The following is a 7,138-nucleotide window of genomic DNA, read 5'->3' on the forward strand; positions in this document are numbered from 1 at the left end:
TAATTCTTCACTGCAGGTCTAAAAACGACATTTTAACACACACATTTTGTTATCCGACAGTTACTGCTCTGTTATGATCATTCCTGTGTGTTCAAGTGCCATACTGGAAGCCTGAGCACAGACATCTAGGCTGACCCTCTAAAGCATCACTCCTTCAGTTCTATGCTGTCGGAGGTGCCACCTTTTCGATCAGTGAGGCAATAGTGCCAAAGACCGGGGTGGGGGGTTATCCTTGGTGTTTTGGCCAATATTTATCATTTATCAAATGTCTGAAAAACAGATCAATTGGCCAGGTTCACATGCTACTTATGGGATTGGATGTGCACAAATTGCAGGATTTCTTGGATTACAACATTGACCCCATCTCCAAACCAGTTGTTTTGAAGGACAGAACTTGAGTAATGCTGACAAATGATACTTTTCAGAAGTTTCTCATTTTTCGTTCATCAGGACAATTCACAAGAAATACTATTTGTAAAAGGGAAGTTGATATTCTATACTGTAAGTGCATAGCATGCTGATTGGTTGATATTTAGATTAGATTAGATTAGATTAGATTAGATTAATTACAGTGTGGAAACAGGCCCTTCGGCCCAACAAGTCCACACCGACCTGCCGAAGCGTAACCCACCCAAACCCATTCGCCTACATTTACCCCTTCACCTAACACTATGGGCAAATTTAGCATGGCCAATTCACCTAACCAGCTCATTTTTGGATTATGGGAGGAAACCGGAGCACCCGGAGGAAACCCACGCAGACACGGGGAGAATGTGCAAACTCCACACAGAGAGTCGCCTGAGGCAGGAATTGAACTCGGGTCAGCAGCAGTGCTAACCACTGTGCCACCGTGCTGCCCACAGAATCTCTACAGTGTGAAAGCAGGCTACACCTACCCTCTGAAAGGCATCCCACCCAGACCATTCCTCTTCCCTACCCCTGTAACCCTGCATTTCTCATGGCCAATCCATCTATCCTGCACATCTTTGGACTATGGGAGGAAACTGGAGCATTCCTCCACAGACAGTGCAAACTCCATACAGACAGTCGCCTGAGGGTGGAATCAAACTGGGGACCCTGGTACTGAGGCAGCTGTGCTAACCACCGACCCACTGCACCACCCAGTACAGTATATTCTATACTGTAACAGCATAGCATGCTGATTGGTTGACAAGTGGACTCTGATTGATCAAGGTATTGCCCTGAAGAATGTGCCATTTCATGCTGATCGACAGTTAACTGCCAAACTTTGTTTAAATTTAAACCAGGCAGGTCAACTCTGATTGGTCAAGATTCAGCCCTAAGAATTGCTGGCACCAATTGTGCTGCATTAAAGCAGGTACAAAATGTATAAAGTTGTCACAAAAAAACAAAAAAAAAATGTGGCACCTACCGTTACCGTTGACACCAAATTCACACTTTCCATAGTCTCTACCACAGAAAGCTGCTGAGACCAAAACACAATGTTTTCAAGAAGGGGTTAGATGTAGCTCTTAGGACTAAAGGGATGGGGAGATTTTCCTGCTCCTTGGATGCTGCCTGACCCGCTGCGCTTTTCCAGCAACACATTAAGCTCTGATCTCTAGCATCTGCAGTCCTCACTTTCTCCTATTACCATATTGAATGCTGGAATAGGCTTGAAGGGCTGAATGGCCTGTTTTTGCTCCATTGAATTCCTACAGTGTAAAAGCAGGTCATTTGGGCCATCAAGTCCACACGGACCCTGGAAAGAGCATTCCACCCTATCCCTCTACTTCCCATGGCCAATCCACCTAACCTGCACATCTCTGGACTGTAGGAGGAAACCGGAGCACCTGGAGGAAACCCATGCAGCCACAGGGAGAATATGCAAACTCCATACAGACAGTCACCTGAGGATGGAATCAAACCCGGCCCCTGGTGCTGTGAGGCAGCAGTGCTAACCACTGAGCCACCATGCCTTCTATGTTTCTATGTTCAAGTGCAAATCTTCAGCAAAAGGGACAAATTTAATTCCTGTTTGGTCATTTCCTGTGAATGTATATCTGACCCAAACATCTTCAAACAACACTTTTGGTTTAGCCAAATGCTTACAGAGGTATCTGGAAAGAAATCCAATATGATTACAAAACACAAATCAAAATATAATTTGATTTCATCAGAATGTTGTACACACATGAAGAACATAACGCTTTTTCAGTGTGTTTGTATGAATGGATGTAGTTTTCAGTACACACAGATATACAGCACTCCAGGAGCCTGACTGACAATCCTATACTGGATTTCAGGACTATTCTTCACACACTCAGTTCCAAACAGTAGAAAATCATATCAGATCCCTCTGGCTGGTTGCAAAAGCAAGGCTGCTGACTGTACCTAAACAGTCCATGTTCACAAAGCTGGCGGTACTGTATCAGGTCAGATTCCTCAACTGGACATCTCTGGGTTATGTAAATACTTCTGATTCAACAAAAAAGTGACTCATTCATTCATTTAGCCATTCTCAGGTTCATTTCTCAGGCCTTAACCAACCAAAATTTAAACAAAACTCAGCAATTACCTGTCACTCATCACTAACATGCGCATTTTCCATGGCAACATCTCTACCATTCAGTTATCACCTGTAAATGAATCATGACTTTTGTCTCATGGTAGTACAATTGTTCTCTTTGTTGCTTCTTGGTTGTCTTGATAAGTGCAAGACAAAAGGCTTTGAGAAAGTATATCCTTTTTCAGCAATATTCAACTTTTGCACTACCAAATGACGACTGAATTCAATTTGTAAACCTGGAGTATATAGAGACAGTTGGACATGATTGTCATGACATGAGGGTATCATTGTTTCTTATTAAAAATCCATTTGGTTCACAAATAGCATTTCAGGAAAGAAATCCGCCATCTTTATCTGGTCTGGCCTACATGTGACTCCAAGCCCACAACTGGCTGATTCTTAATTACCCTCTGAATTGACAAGCCACTCATTTCAAAGGCAATTAGTGATGCTGGTCTTGCCTGCAATGCCCACAAGCATATTCAATTGGAGTACACATTCTTAAAAGGTCCCCTGACCTGACAACACAAAGGAGAGAGCAGGCCCCGCTGTTCAAGATGGCGGCACTGGCACAGAAGACCTGGCCACTCAAGGCAGGCCACATCCTTTGTAATTTCCCTCTCTCTTTCCCGTCTTATTTTCTTTTCCCCGGAGATTTGAACTGCGTCAGCGGTGACCGGAGCGGGAACTCCAGCCTTCATTGGCCTGATGCATGGACTCCTGGGATTGGTGACGTGGTGTCAGCTGTAGTGAAGAAGTAGCGGGGACTCCTCGGAGACGGTAGGCCCGGGGTGTGGACTTTGAAAGGTCCTGGACACCAGCTGAAGATGAACTCTGATTTAAGTATTTTCTTTTCACTCTTTTGTACTTCAAAATGGTGCCATAGTATGGCGACAGAACACTTTTCAGTGTATCTCCCTAGATACCAGAACAACCTCGATTACCCAAATGCCAATTATCTGAATTTCAGATTATTCGAACAAGACCTCAAGGTCCCATAAAAATGTTTTCCGTTATCTGAAAAAAAATACTCCCCACCTGTCTCTTTCAGATAATCAAGGTTGTTCTGTATATGTGACAATAAATTTGTAAATGATAAATCAATTAGTTTGCAGATTCCATTGTTAACCCCCTTCGAGATGACACTTGTGACCTAGTGTGTAGAAAGTTCAGTGATAGGAGCTGACCATCAGGTCTTCAAGCCTGTTACACCATTCAGTGAGATGATGGCTGATCTATATCCACTGCGGCTGTCATTCATTATGTCTTTGTTTGCCTGGGACACTTTTAAATAGGATCGTCATGTGCATGCAGGGAACCGCAAGGACATTTGGTTGGTTGGGAACTTCTTCACCTGACACAGCAAACAGCCGATACCTGGGAAATCGGAGAACACCACAATGCAGCTGCCGGATATCAAACTCTTTCAATCTCCCCACCTCAATCCACACCAGGATCCAAACTCAGGTGAGCCAGCCCACCCTTGAAGACAGGCCTCTCTCCCGCAGGTTACCGAGAAAGGAAAAGACGGATGTAGAGAAACAAACTTTGAGAATGAGTCACTGAATGATATTAATAACAGCCATTTCGAGGATGTCTGTAGCCCAGGGCAAGGAGACAGAAAGATGAAAACGGCCAATGAAAAGACACAGATACAAGCCTTTAATGATTCTAAATATGATTACTATGCAGCTGAACTCAATAAATTTAAATGTTCTCTTGACATGACAAAACAGAGTTAATAAAATACTCCCAGGACTAGAGCTGTGGTGTCACTAGCAACACGATGCAGCACTCAACTTGTGCAATGCATCACTTTCACTTGGCAGTGGGAAGAGTCATAGAGATCTACAGCACAGTAAAAGGCTCTTCAGCCCATCACATCCATGCCGATCAAACACAATTACCTAACAACTCTAATCCCTATGTTCAGCACTTGATTTGTAGCTTGGTCCGCCTTTGTTTCTATGGCATCTTGAACCAGAGAGAGAGAGCGAGAGAGCGAGAGAGAGCGAGAAAGCGAGCGAGAGAGCGAGAGGGAGGTGTTCCTCGGGTCATTATCCCTCCAATATAAATGTCCAAAGAAAGTGGCAAAAAATGCCCCTCTTTTATTGCCCCTGTGACTGTTCTCCAACGTCAGCCAATTTCTAAGACATTGCTCTGTGCGGCCTTGGAGAACAATCACAGGGGCATTAAAAGAGAGGTATTTTTGTCATTTTCTTTGAATCTTTATCTTTCTGAATGTCTGCTGTGAATCCCCAAAACACATTCAGTGTATTTGAGTCAGACACCGAGCGCAGTACTCCCTGCCAGTGTTGTCATTCTGCCCCGTTTGCTTATTACTTATCGTGCTTATTTAGGCACCATGTTTTTTTTACTGATAGAGTGTTTTACAAACTGTGCATGAGCAGCACTTCCTGCATGTACCATATGACTCCTTCACAACGTCAGAAGACAGTCTCTCTTTATCAGAAAGAAAATATCAAAAATGGGGAACAAAGCTGTGTGACTGCCATGGCCACCCAATTGGGTGGAGTAATGAGTCTTTTCATGTCCCAATTGGCAGGGGATGACAATGGTGTGTCACACTGATGGATGTCATGGCTCATCAATGGCTGGAGTGCAGAGGCAAGTCATGTGACCAAAACCTCTAGAATACGTTTCATCACAGTTACCAAGTCTTACAACCTGCCAAAGCACTCCGCTTGTGGTTCTACTAATGTCTAAGATAAAAACATATCCAAAAAGGAGCAGGAATCAGCCATTTGGCCCATCAGACCTACTTCACTAGTCAATAAAGTCATAGCTGGTCTGATTATGGCCTCACTAACCCCCATAGCACCCAATTCCTTTTGCAGAGCAAAGCTCATGTGGAGAAAAATGCCAATAAGGACTGATTGGCCTGTTTCAGTCCTGCATATCGTATGTGACACACATAAGCAAGCTTACATAAGTACTATAAATGTGTGACTCTCCGCAAAACTTCAGGGTTTTCCCTCTGACATGAGAAACATTTCTTCAGTTTTACAGATTAAGCATCAGCACTTTGCATTCCAATGGGGTTGTTAGCTCATTCAGTGTGATCTCCTGTAATTTTATTTTGCCAGTCGTCAAAAACATCGATGTTCCATTTCATACAACATCCTGCTCTCTGTGCACAGGCTCACCAAATATCACAGAGCAGAAATCACATTCGGCATAGATTAACTGTCACTCTCCAACTAATTAACTGCACCTCACAAAGCCATGTTCCAAATTGCCCGATAAAGCTAACCTGTCACATAGTGGCCATTAACTGACAGCATTAGAACACAATTGGATTTCTAATGGTCAATTAACTGAACATTCTCGCAGATTTCCTATCCAGCAAAAACACCGTAATGCAATTAATTCTATGGCTCGTCTGGCAGCAATTTACTTTGATTTGCTGTGGGTGAACGATCCAAGCTTCAATTCTGAAGGAAACCCCAATTAAAGGTTCTTTTCTGTTTAATTCTGTCAATGCAAGCAATTGCACTAATCTAGCTTCTAATGGATGCACCAATTAAGCACAGAATAGTTTCTAACTAATTGCAGCATGGTGGCTCAGTGGTACTTTCTGCTGCCTCACAGCACCAGGGACCCAGGTTCGATTCCACCCTTGGGTGACCGTCTGTGTGGAGTTTGCACATTCTCCCCGTGTCTGAGTGGGTTTCCTCCAGGTGCTCCGGTTTCCTCCCACAGTCCAAAGATGTGCAGGTCAGGTGGATTGGCCATGAGAAATTGTTCCATAGTGTTTAGTAATGTGTAGTCTCAGTGGGTTAGCCATGGTAAATGTCGGATTAACAGGATAGCAGGGGGATGCTCTTCAGAAGGTTGGCACAGACTCAATGGGCTGATTAGTCTCGATCTGCCACTGTGGGAATTGTGTGAACCTGCTCAGAAACGTTATTACAAACATCTGGAGGAGAGGTTGGGACTTGAATGTGGGTTTCCTGGCTCAGAGGTTAGGACACTCTCCTTGCCTTTTAGCCAGATTGGCGAAATCTCACCTCAGAAAAGAGTTTGTCCATGTTGTTTTTTATGGGACATAACTGTCACTAGGTAACAGCAACTGGCTTTGTCATCTCGATCTGCCTTTGAACAGGAGCAGCTTGCCAGGCAGGGTCAGAAAGGCAGAGATTCTTGCCTCAGAGATGTACAGCATGGAAACAGACCTTCGGTCCAACCCATCCATGTCGACCAGATATCCCAACCCAATCTCGTCCCACTTGCCAGCACCTGGCCCATGTCCCTCCAAACCCTTCCTATTCATATACCCATCCAAACGCCTCTTAAATGTTGCAATTGTACCAGCCTCCATCACTTCCTCATTCCATACACATACCACCCTCTGAGTGGAAAAAAGTTGCTCCTTAGGTCTCTCTTATATCTTTCCCCTCTCACCCTAAACTTATGCCCTCTAGATCTGGACTCCCCCACCCCAGGGAAATAACTTTGTCTATTTATCCTATCCATGCCCCTCATAATTTTGTAAACCTCTATAAGGTCACCCCTCAGCCTCCGACACTCCAGGGAACACAGCCCCAGCCTGTTCAGCCTCTCCCTATAGCTCAAATCCTCCAACCC

At 44.2% G+C, this 7,138-nt stretch overlaps 1 protein-coding gene across 1 annotated transcript in view; it reads right to left on the reverse strand.

Annotated features, from left to right (window-relative positions):
- LOC122564531 (CUB domain-containing protein 1-like) overlaps positions 1–7,138 on the reverse strand; it is a 112,011-nt gene that overhangs the window by 70,572 nt on the left and 34,301 nt on the right. The gene's annotated exons all lie outside the window — the stretch shown is intronic.

The sequence above is a fragment of the Chiloscyllium plagiosum genome, chromosome 29 (assembly GCF_004010195.1).
Source record: "Chiloscyllium plagiosum isolate BGI_BamShark_2017 chromosome 29, ASM401019v2, whole genome shotgun sequence".
Lineage (NCBI taxonomy): Eukaryota > Metazoa > Chordata > Chondrichthyes > Orectolobiformes > Hemiscylliidae > Chiloscyllium > Chiloscyllium plagiosum.